The sequence below is a fragment of the Etheostoma spectabile genome, chromosome 1 (assembly GCF_008692095.1).
Source record: "Etheostoma spectabile isolate EspeVRDwgs_2016 chromosome 1, UIUC_Espe_1.0, whole genome shotgun sequence".
NCBI classification, from domain to species: Eukaryota; Metazoa; Chordata; class Actinopteri; order Perciformes; family Percidae; genus Etheostoma; species Etheostoma spectabile.
In genome coordinates, this window is record NC_045733.1 from 27,376,971 (window position 1) to 27,392,070 (window position 15,100).

Below are 15,100 nucleotides of genomic sequence, written 5' to 3' on the forward strand. Positions count from 1 at the left end.
TTAGCTTTTTTTTTTTTTTTTTTATTCGGATCCCCTTTAGCTTCAGCATAAGCTAAAAGCTATTGTTTCTGGGGTCTTGCCATCTGTCTTGTGACAATACAATTTACAAAATCACATTAAACACAATACACTCAGCGTACTGCTAATACTATAACAATAAACAATATGACAACCTACCAACCGAGTTTTTTGTACACTGTAATCCAAGATGATGTATTTCTCCGTTATTTTTCTTACGGTGCTTTTTTGTGTAGACAGCTTTTAATGGTAATTTTCATGGCCCTGTCATCCCTGACTGTAGTAAGTTCAAACATGGATGGTTGCTAGATATGCAAAAAAATTGAGTCACTGAATATCTATCTCTAACAACGTGAATAAGAAATAGAAATCCATTGCTGCAGGTAAAGCAGTGGTTTCCAATTCCAGCTGCTGGAAGGTTGAAGGTTGTTACTCCTCTTAAGCATGACACCGACTTTGATATTTTGTTTTTATTTTGAATGCAGGACGTTCACCTGAATCGATCAACTGTGCTTTTGTTAAGACACTTTAGGCCGTCTCAGTCATGCTCCAAACTTGTCATGCATCTGTAGGTCAAGGTTTGTGCTAGCCAGAAATACTTCCTGACATTATTACCTTAAGTGCTGTGACCGACATTGCTCCAAGGACAAATAATCAGTAATCTACAATAGGCTGTGATATTGTAGTTAGAGATTAGGAAAAAACACAGTCATAATTGCTAACTGCCCAATATACAGCTGCTTCCCGCTGTTTCCTGATAATTCAGCATATGTTTTGTTTGGAACTTGTGTTTATCTACTCTATTTCTGTGCCTATTTTATTTATCCGCCTAATCGCTATTGTCATGAATTCTTGTCCATTAATTCTCTGTCAGCCTTCAGCAGCACATCTCGTTACACTATTTGTCCCCAATTCAGAATTACACAGACCATGCGTGTTTTGTGTACAGTATCAGTAACACACAACTTTACACCTCAAATCTTAAAGGACAATTCCTAAAACAATGCATGCACTGAGACAAAAAATGCTTTGGCCCACTTACTTACAGCTAGGGTAGACCGTGATGAGCCCTATTTCCACAAACGGTGGTGTATTCCTTTAACGCATAAAAAATGTAGTGGCGTTAAAACAAATTTGCGTTAACATGAGCATACCACGTAAACCTCGACAACTCTAATTATTATATTATCTATACAGGCAGCCTCTGTATGCTGTTGTCTTGGCGTCCAACTCATTTTATCTTCTGTCACTGCTGATAAAATAACATGTGGGACTTACGTTCCGCCAACAGGCTTCTATTTAAATGTCTTTTCAAGTTCATTTCAATTCACACACAAATTTCAACCAGAAATTATATATGTTTGCCTGTTCAAGTTTTTATAGTGCAGTAAAAAACAGGCCTAATATTTTAGAGGTGAACACACAATTTAAGTGTTTAATTCTTACTAGTTATGTAATTTATGTGGAATTAAATCAAGATGTCAGAATACATAAAAAGACGTGGAGGTTGGGAATACAAATAAAACTCCCTGAGGCAGTATGACCCGAACCTCTCTAACAGTTTGCTCTTTGGCTGGCTATTCAGTTGTCATGTTCAAAACGCTGACAGTTTGACATGCTGTAAGCTCTAATGTTTACTGAGGTGAACATTTGAGAGGATAAAAATTATGACTGTAACCACACAATAATATCTTTTCCTGTACTCCAACATCAATGGTAACCTGGTTATTGCTTTATTGATTGAATTTGTGTCTGTCTAGTAGTTAGAATCAGAAGCTGAAGAATAGAAGAGCAATGGCTACAATAGAGGGAAAATAGTAGCATACTGCAATTTAAGCATCAACATAGAATATAGAATAAGCAATATTAGATACAGCAAAGACAAAAAAATATAGGAAATAGTGAAAAACAGTGGATGCACCTGGAATTATATAAGAATGATAAGAAGCCACAGTGGGCCGGTCAGTTTGTTACTATCATCCTGTATTAACATAGTTTACTGTCCAGGAGAGAAATTATATAAATGAATGCTAATAATCATCATAGGCATAATTTACAGGGGAGATGGGGGGGTTACCCCCCTCCCCCCAATAATCAAAACTGGCCAGTGTAACCCTCCCAAAACCTATTAAAATTTCCTTTACATAAATAAAGACATTTTTGCTCCATAACTTCATGCAGAAAAGGCACAAATTGTTGCAGTGAAATTCACCAGAATGCAGGAGATGTAGTGTCTGATGTTACAAATTTCAATTTTGCTCAAAAGTGGAAATCTCAAAAACCAAAGTTAGTCCCTTAGCCCTTTGAGCCATTGTTCTCATGTTTATTCATCTACAAAGTGGATGGAAATGGACAAATCAGAAATCTGTGATTAGAGTCACGAGCCAATACCTTTCTGGAGGCATAAGGGAGCGGGTTTGTTTTGTGGACAGGGTTCTTTGTTGGTCTTCCTTTCCCCACGGCTTTAGTTTTTAGAGCCATAATTCCACACATCCTCTTCAGTCTTAACCTGTTCATCATTAGCCAAGTTAAAAAATCTGTCTAATAACCCGTTATCCACAATTTAAGTTTGGGGAATGTGACAAATATGGTAGAAAATATGTGTTTAGAGAGCATGGTGACTTGCCTACTCTGTTCTTAATTAAGCCAAACTGCATTATTATAAAGAACCGTCTACTGTTTGAGGAAAGACAGTGACTTGAGTATCATATTTCTCCAACACAGGGTAAAACATGAAGTCGTGCACAGTTTCTGTACCAAGTCACATTTTCCTTGAGGCAGCGAGAGAAACATTTGAATTCCACATATTCATCTGTAAATATGATGAATCTAAAATAAGCCGGAATTTTGAATGTCAATTGGTCATTTTAATAACCTGCTTATCGAGTTGCATCTTCACATCCTTCGCTTAGCAGCAATATGCTGCGGAGGAGCATAGTAAAAGCATACATAACAAAATAAAAGCATTACTTCTGGTCCTTGAATGCAGTGCCAACCTCTTTCAGAATGTTTTACCCTGATGGGTATTAGCCTGCGACCTTCTGCTGCATTCAAAAAAAGCTGCTTTCTCAAACTGCTTTCCCAAATGCAAAACACAACAATAACATGAATATACATTATGCTTTTTACTATGTTATCCTCTTTTTTATGTACTGTTCGTGTTTAATTAGAGGGGCATAATGAAGTGAAGTCACAGTGTGCCCCTCCTCTGGAGTGATTGCAGAGAGGGCGGAGGAGGAATCTTAACTTATTTTCACTTCGTTTTCACCTCCTCACATTTCTTCATTTCACATGGGCTGGAAGCGCCTGCGGCGTTCTCTTTCCCTTCTCCAGAGCAAAGTGAATGTGACTTTTCTAAGGGGGTCACAGGATGCCTGCAGGCCTGTGGGTGTTACTGGACTGTTGCCTGCTCTTAGCTTCACTGAGGGGCTTGTCATAGATTTCATCTCCACAGAAATGAGCCGGGGGGCCCTGGCCAGGAGCACAAGCAGCCAACGTTATGAAGGGCCCATGCTGATTATTTCCCTCTGACATCGCATCCTGAGTTTTCCGCATTAATCCCAGACAAAGGCAGCCCTTCAGTGCTGTGCCAGAGCTCAAATTAGGAGCCAGATAATGGCTTCGTTGAGATCCTGCTCTGTTCACCGAGAGGCAGAGCTCCTGTTGAAATCCTCCTCTTCAATATTCCTTCCCTCCTGCTTGTTCTCCTCATCAGACCACCTTTCCACCATGTTCACACTGTGACGGAATTCAGGTGACACAATTTCGCTCCATTCCCCCTAACCCAACCCCCAGCCCCCATTCTCCCACCTTTAATTTGATGGTGGCTTGGCCGGGGCTTGGGCCTGTGCCTGTGCCTGGATGTGGATCGCCACGGGCTGTGAAACTGATAGCCAGTCAAGACTGGAGTGTCTGTCTCCAGCCTGATCTAGTCTGCAGGAGGGAACAAAGGAGGCCTTACAGGGCTCCGCAGGGTGGATTAGTTTCAAGGAGCCAATGGCTGGGGCTGCTGGCTGGCTGCCTCTCTGGAAGAGGACCTGCTGTGGCCCCAGCGGTGGGTCACTGCACAGGCAGGGGCCGCACAGGCACAGACACGGCAAACCCCCTTCCAGCTCGACAGTCCTGATCCCACAACCCAAACCCTCCAATCAGCATACACAGGCTTTTGAAGTTCAGCACAGAAGTCAAGGGTGAGATACCTTGAAGAAGGTGGAGGGATGAAGTTCAGCAACAAAGGGCAGATGAAGGAGGATGGAAATGTGACAAAGGCTCCTATGCCCTCCGAACATTAGCTTGACTATGTGGACACTATATGTATATTGTACAGAGAAGAGATAAAAATGGATTTTAGTTAATTTGATTGGGGATAGTGGACATTCTGTGATGATTATTCCATCACACCATGTATATCCTTTCACACATTTAACATTATTTGAACACTTTACTGTTTCATTTCAACTCATTGAATTGATGATCTCCTCTCTTGTGCACCTTGACTAAACTGTGTGGCTTCTGTGTTGCTAGCTTATGAAATCCAGATAGGATAGACTCCTCAGTACATCTAAGGTTCTGCGATGTAAATTGTGCCTCAACGCACAATGTCTTTCAGTGTTGAACATGCTCAGAGCTTTGAAACATCCTTGACACAATTTATGAGCTCAGAGTTATCGTCCTCGCACTCAGGCCATTTATAACATCAAAGCAAGAGCTTTGTTTGTTGACGTAAAAGCAACAATATCAGCTAAATTGCCCCAGTTAGTGCAGCCACACTGCCTTATCTCCTATCCGTCTCGACCACGCGCAATGCAAGGGACAAAGGTAGGCAAGCGATTTAATAGTGAGCACAGTCTATTTTTCCATTTGAATTCATTTCACCTTCTTTCTTTGAGGCTGTAGATCAGAAAGAAGGAGTGAGGCAATAGAGCGAGAGGCATAGGGAGAGAGGGGGAAAAGCAAAAGGAAAACTGATGCCCTTTCCTCCAGCTAAATTAACAGGAATCACGTGGAAAACAATCTGAGTCTCCAATGAAGGAGGGAGGGAGGGGAGGGGGGGGACCATTAAAATTAGCCCCGAGCTATGGACTGCACCCAATATCACTAAAGCTGCACTCACTACAGATGTGGAGGCTGGCTTACAGGCAAACTATGCTCTGTTCTATAGCTACAATTAAAATCAACCTCACTGCCAAAAAATAGGAGGGGAAAAGAGGGGGTAGAAAGGCAGACATGGAACATCAAAGACAGATTGAAATGTGTAGTCAGTAATAAGAGTGGTCTCCCAGCCCCGAGGTTCTCCACGGTCCCCTTGTTAATGAGAAATTTTGACCTCTGGTTTGTAAGTTAAACTTGTAATCTCGGTTAATGAAGTAAATCAATCCCAACTCGGAGTGTTCAGTGTCTCTCCCTTTGCCTTCTCCCCGCCAACCTCCCCTCTGTCCTTTTCTCTTGTGCTTTCCTTCTTCTCCTTCTCCTGCGTCCCTCCCAGTGTGCCGCCTGGGAGTAAAAACGGCCAGGTCTTCAACCAGACAAACAGGACACTCAGAGAGCACAAGGGTTCCAGCGCTGGAGGGGGGGGGGACATAAGAACTCAGAGGACTAAGACCAACCAGGCTGTTTGGTTAAGAAAGAGACTGGCCAACTGAATGCTAGTAGTTGTAGATAGCGTGGAGGAAACCACTTGCTCCGCCTCCCCGTTGTTTCTTCCTTTCCATATTTTTCCATTCTCTGCCAACAATCTGTTGGGGAGAGTATATGGTTAGAAAAGTCTGTGTGTTGGTGCATCTACATATATCTACATACAGTACTCCTCCTCCTGTTTTTAATACCACAACATCCCTCCTTCCTACTTTCTTCCTACTTACTCCTCTCCATATCCAAATACATACTGGGAATTTTCAGTGGCAAAGACAGCTAACTTGACCTTTTTTATATTTCATGTTGCTCTTAACAATATGGAGGCTTGTCTTAAATCCACTGGGTGCACTGACATTAACCCCCGATTAGCCATTGTTATTTTTATGTATTTTTTCACCACTTAAGTAATGCAGGGTGGGATGTGAAGGAGAATGCAATGACTTTAGCATGACTTATATCAGGCTGTAATGAAGCATAAGGATTCCTGTGTGGGTTCCCCTTCTCTAAATACTGCATAAGTATCATTAAAGAGGGCACAGAGAGGCTGCTATTGGTTTCATAATGTCAAGAAGATTGTAATATTAGTTTGACTTTACTTCTCAAGGCAATTCTGTGTTTCCAGTGAGGACACAAAGGAGACAGAGTCAGGTCTTCAGAATGGTTACAGGGGCTCCTTGGCTAGATGCCATGCGTTCTTAGAGCTTTAACACAGTGCACTTTGCCAACTTTCCCTTCCCCTGCACAATGCAGAGCACAATAGTACCCACCAGTGGTTATCACACTATGGTCTGTGGGTTAACGCATTTCAAATACAGCTATAGCTTAAACAGGAAAAGTTAAATACAGTCATCCACATTTAGTTATATATTGAATGGACAAAATATGTTAACACAGACATCATAAATAGAACAAAATATGACCTGACATACCTGAAAGTGATGTTTCAACATAATTATAATGCAATTAAAATGACATATTCAGTTTGTTAACTAATTATCAGTATTTACTACACCTACAACACACAGTGTTACACACATTGATCGATTGCTTTTATCAATAGATAGATTGATTGATTATTTAATATTAATAAAGTCATATAAACCCATATGGCATGTAGATGAAGGAATGTCACATCAGCCAACTCAAAGCTCAAACCAGTGCCTCAATAGACAGGACATCTAAAGCAGGACTTGAAAAGATAAGACCTGGAGCACACTGTTCTAGTAGGGCTTTTGATAATGTCAAATTAGCATTGTGACATAAAGCATTCATGGCAAACACCAATTCAATAAAGAAGTAAATCAAAGCTTAAACTGCAAATAACATCAACTTCCACTTAAATGTCATCAAGAATGATAACTTCCAGAGTAAACGAGACTAAGAGTCTGCAGCCACACTAGCGGCTCTGTGAGGGCGCACTCAGGCACAGCAGTGCTTTGAGCTAAATGCTAACGTCAGCATGCTAACATGTTAACAATGCTAACATGTTGACGGTTAGCAGGTATAGTGTTTACCATGTTTACCATGTACGTTTAGTGTGTCAGCAGTAAACACAAAGTACAGCTGAAGCTCATAGGGCTGCCATACTTTGTGCACGTGTTTCCTCAAGCATTCAGATTCAGAAAGGCATTTAGTCTTTTACCAAAGAATTGAACAAAATAACAGTATGAAGTCAGATTGGCGCTAGATGCAAAGTTGGTAAATCACCAAAGTTATTAAACTTCATCCTGAGGGGCACATAAATGTGCACAAAATGTCATGACTATCTACCCATTAGTTGACAATTTTGATATTTAACAAAAAAAACAAATATGTCAACCTCATGCTGGTGTTAGAGGGAAAGTGAGGAGAGCGGCGATGTCACTTATCGTTTTTATGCTTTATTTAGATAGAAAGGAAAGGGGAAAAAGAGGGGAAGACCTGCAGCAAAGGGCCCTGGGTTGGACTCAAAGCCGTGCCAGTGCGGTAAGGACTCAGCCTCAATGGTACGCACCCTACCCAGTGAGCTACGAACATCCAACAGTTGCTCACATATTTTAGTCTTGACCAAAGTGACTGACAAAGTAACCGGTATTGCCATCCATAGAACCATGCAGTTAACACTACTAAAAAAACACTAACACACTAGGCAGCTTAAAAAAACACATTTTCTTTACATCCTAAACATAGTAGTCAGATGTCACACATGACAAGACTTAGACAAATGGAGTTGGATGTTGGGATTTAAGAGAATCCTTGAATAGCAACACTGTCTCTGTTCTCTTAACAAGTAAGTTTATGTCTCAGTTTATGGGTGTGTGGCTTGGTCTGATGTTTCTGCACTGAAAAACAGATGTGAGGCATAAAAAGAAAATAATTGACTTTCTGACATGTTTGTATCTGGCTCCCTGCACAAATATGTACAGATTGAGAGCGCAGAAGAGAAACAGTACTGTAGCAGCCATAATCATCTGTTGGGTCTTAAATATATGCTACCTGTCAACTTAACTCAGCATCACTGGCTTTAATGTATTCATTCATGGAAAGGGGCTTAAAGTTCTTCCAAGATCAGTAACACAGATACGTGGACTGTCCATGTTCCATCACTCATTTAGGTTAAATCTTGTAGTTAGTCCCACTTAAAGAAATAAGAAAGTGTTTGAACATTCTCAGTGAGGGAGAAAGAACTCCTACATACCAAAGGTGGATCCACCATATACCAATCGGACCATAAAAGAAAATATTGATTTTCCACTATTGCATAAAGTTAGATTGCAAAGTATTGGTTATACATCAGTGAGTATTGATGAATTGTATTTAGCTGATGGGGCTCCATCTAAATTAATAAATCAATCAATATAACAATAAATCTCCAGTCACCCTAAAGAGAGAAAACAGTATTCACTTAAAGCTTAAAAAACAAGTCCTGGATGAGCTTGTGGTCTACCTGGTGGTCTTAGGTTTCAGCTGCTATGCCTATCCACAATAGGATAAGGATATAAGGGCTCAGTCTAAGCTGAAAGGAAATCCATCATGACCATAATTTTAGGAAAGTATTTTAAATGTAGTTGATGCAACCCATTTTTGATGATTCATTGTTGAAATTTCTTAAATTAACCTTATATTTATATATGTTCATAAATGTACACATTAGTGTTAACACTGTAATCTCACTATTTAGATTAGAACCTCGGAAATATCCTCATATATTTATGGTAAAGTAGTGATACCCCTCATTTCTGCCTTTAAAACTTTGCCCTGAAATAATGGTTAAATATACAGTTTTGACAACAAAGTTGAGCCCCAGGCACTTAAAAGATACTCATCTTAAAGAAATTAATTACCTCCCTTGTTAATCTTGATATAATTAAATTTCTGAAGAATGAAATTTGCTGCCTTTTTTCCTCTCACCGCCTCGTTAAGGAGGCAAGCTGATAATGGCTGGCTCTCTAGCTAGCCTGCTGGCCAGGGACATGGGGACAGCCTAACATCCTGGGCCCCATGCTGTGCTATATATCGCACTGTGCAAACCCACTCTCCTCATCCTACGCCTTCACCACTCACAGGGATATGCAGAAAAAAACCTGCCTCAATCACTGGTTTGCCGTTCTGTGCCTACTTGTGTTTCCTCCATCCTGGAGGAGAAGGAAACTCTGAGCCTCCGATTTCTTAGTCTTAACATGTGGTAATGTTGTAAGACTTGAGTTTTAGAGCGCGGGCACTGCTAATGAAGTTGTCAACACAGAGCCTCTGAAACCTACATGGTGAAGCCCTTGAGAGCCCGGAGAGTTCTTTCTGTTATGGCTCACTTAAGAAACTCCTGTGTCTTTGTGTGACTTACTGTCATTTTTTATAGGACCTCCTGCGATGCCTTTTAGATTTAACCCTGATTGCTTTGTGCAGAACAGCACCATGGCATTACCAGGGAGAAGTGCATTTTCTTGTCACTATATATTTAAGTTAGTTTTCCTTTAACTATAAGTTTTATGTCAGCTCCATTGTCAGCTGTCAAGGTTTGTGCCTGGGGAGAAAAAGGAAAAGATCTTTCATTAGGTGTTGGCAGGGGGGTGGGGTGGCAGAAGAATGCCAAGGAGGGCGGAGCGGAGGTGGTAATATGTACGGAGTAGGCAAAATTCTACAACTATATGGCAGAAATGCCAACATAGAGAGTAGTTTGAGTTTCCAGAATCTGATTCAGGACTTTTCATTGCAGAGGAGGGGTTTATTATGCATCCTGTAAGCAGCAGATTTCTGCTTTAAACACAATACTAAATAATGTGGCACCATCTTTACTTTTACTGCACTGTAGCTTATCACGAGTAGTTTGCGTTTTCCAGTTTTCTGTCAAAAACAGGATTTATTTTGTATATTATACACATACTTTTGCAGTGGTTGATTCTTTTCATGAATACCCTTGATGTCTTTAATAATATATGTGGAAATGTCATTGGAAATTAACCCTTGATTTGTTTAATAATACTGTGCAATGGTTAAACATGGCATGTTTAAGTTATATAACTATATATAAAAGAAATATATAACAACTTCACATGACCCGGCAACATAATTGTATGGCCAGAATGTTAATTGCAATCAATAAGTCATGGGTACTTTTTGGACTATTGAGGTAAAATTCAGATTATGACTAGTGAATATATTGTTGACTGGTTCTGCAGCCTGTGATAAATCAACCAGTGAGATGATCATTCCCACCCCTAAAAGCTACTGCTGTTAACTATCCCATTTATTCCACTCTAAGCTTTTTACTACAATGCCCAGAAGTTCTTTTTTTCTTTTAGTCTCCCACTGGGAGAGGCCCTTTTCTGGCTTCCAGTTACACTTGAGCTACCCCTCATGACCTGGAACAACCACTATCTAACTCGACAAAGATGATCCTTGTGAACAAATTGCTTAAATAACACCGTTCTTGTCTGTCCTTCTGTCTAAGAACTATTTAGTTAATTGTTTTTTTTGTTTTTTAAATATTGTTGTGATACAGTGTCCTCTATTTTGTCATGAAAAACAGAACCAGAATCTAAAATTATCTTCAGAAAAGGGTGAAAGAGAACAAACAAGGCGATCCATTAGTGAAGATGGGTTATTGGCTGGCTTGCCTCTTCTCATGGAGGCCCATTAAAAGTGGTAATGTCTGCCTGCAGCAGTGCCTGGGGAAGAAGAAGGAGGCCATGGAAGGCATATTTCACATGCATCAGACACTGGAATTAAATAGACCAATGTTCCCTAAAAAGACTGAAGTACATCTCTTTCTGATGTGCGTCCCGGGCAAAAATTCATTGATCTTAGAATGTCCCTTGGCAATTATAAAATATTAAATCCAAGTCGCACTTTTCGGCTCGGCTTAATTTTTTTTTCCTCGCTTTTCACTGCTTTCCATTTGACCAATTTAGAAAAAAAAAAGTTAGAAATGGATGGCAGTGGGAAAAAAAAGGCGCTGATAATAGAGACTGTGCCCACTTTTAGATATCTTTTGTTATGTTTCTGTAATGTTTATGCAGAACATCTTAGATCATTAAATAGGATGAGGTCCTGGCAAAGCAGAGAGCGCCTGAAACATGTCTTATTACAGCATCAGAGCAGTGTAAACCAGGACCGTAATTGACTGGGATTGAAGCACACAAGGGAGTGAAATTTGTATGATATCTTTATTCCTGAGCACAAGGTCTCCTAAGCCACTGATGCCTCTCCCAGCACTCTGGGGATGACAAATATTTGTCAGCTGCTTTCCATCAGGTCTGTGGCCCCGGTGCTCATCTCCATGGCCCTTTTATGTCCCTCAGAGATTACAGAGGGGTCTACAGTTAATTGCCCAAATCATTAAATTTAACATACTGTATATCTCAATAAATATGATCATCCAGCTGTTTGTCAACGTACACACTTCATTAAGTCCCCTTGCTTGTTTGTTGTTTCCCTAATTAAGATTTAGAATCGATCATTGAGTGTGTAATGTACAGTGTAGCACGGCTTGCACAGGGACTCTCTCCTCAAACGAAAAGGAATGGCATCCGCTTGCTAAAGCTTTACCATTTAGCACACTGACTGCAATGGGAATTAGACATCCTGTGCTAATTAGGGAGGCCAATTAACTGTGAAATTCAGGCGTTTTTTGACAAATAATCTCAGCAGAATTCAGACATCACCATGCAAATGAATGTTATCAGTCCTGAATGGAGAGAGGATAAAGGCTATCGACTCCGGTGCTGTTTTAGATGCTTACTTGTGTTGCTGAAAAACGTGAGTGGTGTGTTGTTCATGTCAGTTAGCGTCCTGTCTGACCTAATGTCTCCCGAGTGTCACTCTTTGTGTCCACTAAAATCCATATGTTTAATGCTTTGTTGTAAATTTAGTACAAGAGTACAGTATTTGGCGTGACTGTGGTTCAATGTGCTAAACCATTGCATGGATAATGGAGGAAACAATTGTCTCTGAAATACGGCAGTGTAGTGTGGGAGAAAAGAATTGTAATGAACACAGATTGCTGATGTCTGCCGCAGAGTGTCAACAAGTCTGGCTCTTGTCTGGCCTCTAAGCTGCAGAACAACAGAGTTTGGCAGGGCAGCTGCCCAGCGCTTGACATCTATTCGCTTCTCTTGAAACAAAGAATTGGCATCACCAGAGAACCTCAATGTTTCTGTGTCTCTCTTTCCCATTTTGATTCATGACCACATGTATTTTTTAGATTGCATAAATTATGTATTTTTTGGACTAATGAACGCCCTCCACTGATAGTACTTTGGAAGAGTTGTGAATAGCTTGGTATGGCCCCTATCACCAGCATCAGTGTTCTGATTACATGTCACGGCAGAACTGAGAGAAAAAACCTGCCTGGCCATTTTGAGCAGTTTTTCTAACAAGGACCGGAGAGCCACAAAATGTAAACATACCTCCCGGACTGGCCTGTGTCACTACACACACACACACACACACACACACACACACACACACACACACACACACACACACAAACACACAAACACACACACAGACACAAACAAACACACAGCTTTGTTATGTGTTTGTGTATGTGTGTGTTGGATTGTGTTCAGTTCTGCGTATGTGTGGTCTGACTCGTTGACAACTATAAAACAGGCCCCTGCTGTCTTTATTACCGGTCGGACCTATCCCAACTGCTTTGTTCCCGCAATGCATAGAAACACATTTCACCTTTGCCTGCGTTGGCGCTTTCTGTTCAGTTGGAGTCTAAAGGCGCCATTACACCATAGAAAGTAATGGCTGTGGGTGTATATTGAAGCTGTTTGGATACCAGGCAGCGCCAGAGGTGTGTTTGCTGGGCGCCGGTGGGCAAGTCCTGCAGCTGCCCGCCTCAGGTGCAGGAAGAATTGAGTACTTCCTTTTACAAGATGTGTAATTATTATGGCAGACAAGGGTGTGGATTTATACCAAGTCAATATGTAGATAAGCGTTCTATACACACACACACACAGCTGCTTGAAAAATGATGCTTTTGTATGTGGTATAATAAAGCAGGTTGCCAAAATGCTATGCAGGTAGGAAGGAAGCCCTCTGGGCCTGTGGAAGAGGAGCCTGATGGGAGGAATGAGGCCTCCAGGAAGGTGCCAAAAAACTGTAGTGAGGAACTCTTTAGCTGAGTCCAAATTTTGTGTTGCTGCCTGCCATTATTACCCCCCAACCCATCTAGACTACTAATTGACAATGTATTGATGATTTTAATTGCAGTGACAAATAAACCATATGATGGAATCATTAGACTTCTATGTATTTCTCATATTTATCAGCAGAAAAAGTGTGTAGCTAATTATATATTATTATAGATTTTATTGTTAAATGGACATATCCAAATGCCTAAAATGGTAAAAGGAACCATTTGTTTCTAACTTTCTAAAAAACAATGTCACCATCTCACCATGGCAGCTCTGGGTCACAAAAAAAACAATGACACTCTGGGTCACAAATATTCACAGACACACTCTGTTTAAAAAAAAAAAGAATCCTCCAGCAAAGTTTTGGTTTGTCTTTTTGGGCCATCTATATAAAACATGAAACTCTACTCTTTCCCCAGAAGAGCCTGGCTTTTAATCAGACCTGCTCTTCAGACAGCTCTTTTTCTGCTTCTTATACTTAGCAGGCGTTGCATCGGGAGCATGGGGACCAGTGACAGCGGCGCTGGATGGGAGTCTGTGATGGCTAAATGATGTCAAAAATGGCCCCATTTATGTCAATTTCAGATCAAGGACCAATTCATAGTGTGAACCTCCTCTTCAAATGTGCTCTGTAATCTCTTCCATCTACATATCTTCTGCGGCCCCTTGGTGCGTTCCTTTTCTTGTGAGTGAAATGTGTCACTGCTCATATGAGATTTATGTGAAGACTGACAGTTTACAGCACATGTCTGCAGAGCGGCGGGATCCGTTGTGCTGCCTTTTGGTCTCTTATCTCATTCTCAAGTCAATGTCTTTTAGTGCTCGGAATTTGTGTTATTCAGTGCCATGCTATTTTGCCAGCCTACTCTTTTCCCTAATTAGGCCATTTGCAGGATGCGTTCCCCTTAGTGTGGTCATTTATGTTCGATACCACTCTGAACTGATAGGCTTTTGTTAACTGGTTGTTCCTATTTGCAATGTTTCGCAAAGACATCAAAGGGTGGACCAAAAGCCTCATTTGGCAACTTCTCCCAGCTATCCATCGGCTGCAAAACACCCCGGTGCCTTGATTATTAACTCAGTCACCACCCTCTCATTCAACTTAAATTAAAAATTAAAACCAGCAGAAATGACAGTGCCACACCATTGAAAGTAAAGTGTGCAAAACCAACAAGGGCTCATTAGCGAATAGTTCTGAAGACAAGCATTCTGACTTGAGACTCATTACACTTCTCCTATTTTAACTCTAATTGGGTTCATTTTCTATATGAAATGCTTTGAATATTTAATGTTGAAAAAGTTCTACTTCTGATACTTTATGTAGCCAAAGATACTTGGCCTGCATTAACTGTCCAGGTTATCAGGCAAGCTGTTAGCGATTTCTCAGCTGCTTTTGTTTTCTCCCTCTATAGAGAACACTAGAGAGGAAAGACACTGAACACATCGTTTGGTGGATTATTGATTGGATCTGGATCTTCAGACAAATAAAGCTGATTTAAAAATCACAACAACAACAAAAGCATCATCTGGATTGTTGCTATAGTAACTGCTGTACTAGTCTGATTGTAGACAATAGGATTTATGTTTCATGTAATAGATAATAACAAAATGTTATTATTACCCCACACTCCTACAGTATATGGTGTTGCCAACTTAAGCTACAAAGACCCAGCAAAAAAAGCCTTTGTAGTATTTAACAAGTTTTTCAGCTAGCCGGGCATAGAGCATTTTAATTAAACAGATTAAAAACAATGTTATGGCTTCCTCATCTTGTTGCCTTCACACAATCTTTTGTTTCTCTCAGGTTGAAAAGAACGACAGAGGGG

At 40.6% G+C, this 15,100-nt stretch overlaps 1 protein-coding gene across 3 annotated transcripts in view; it reads left to right on the top strand.

Moving 5' to 3' along the window:
• The window catches only part of LOC116690257 (transcription initiation factor TFIID subunit 4), an 86,633-nt gene that overhangs the window by 58,621 nt on the left and 12,912 nt on the right, over positions 1 to 15,100 (top strand). The window lies entirely within an intron of this gene.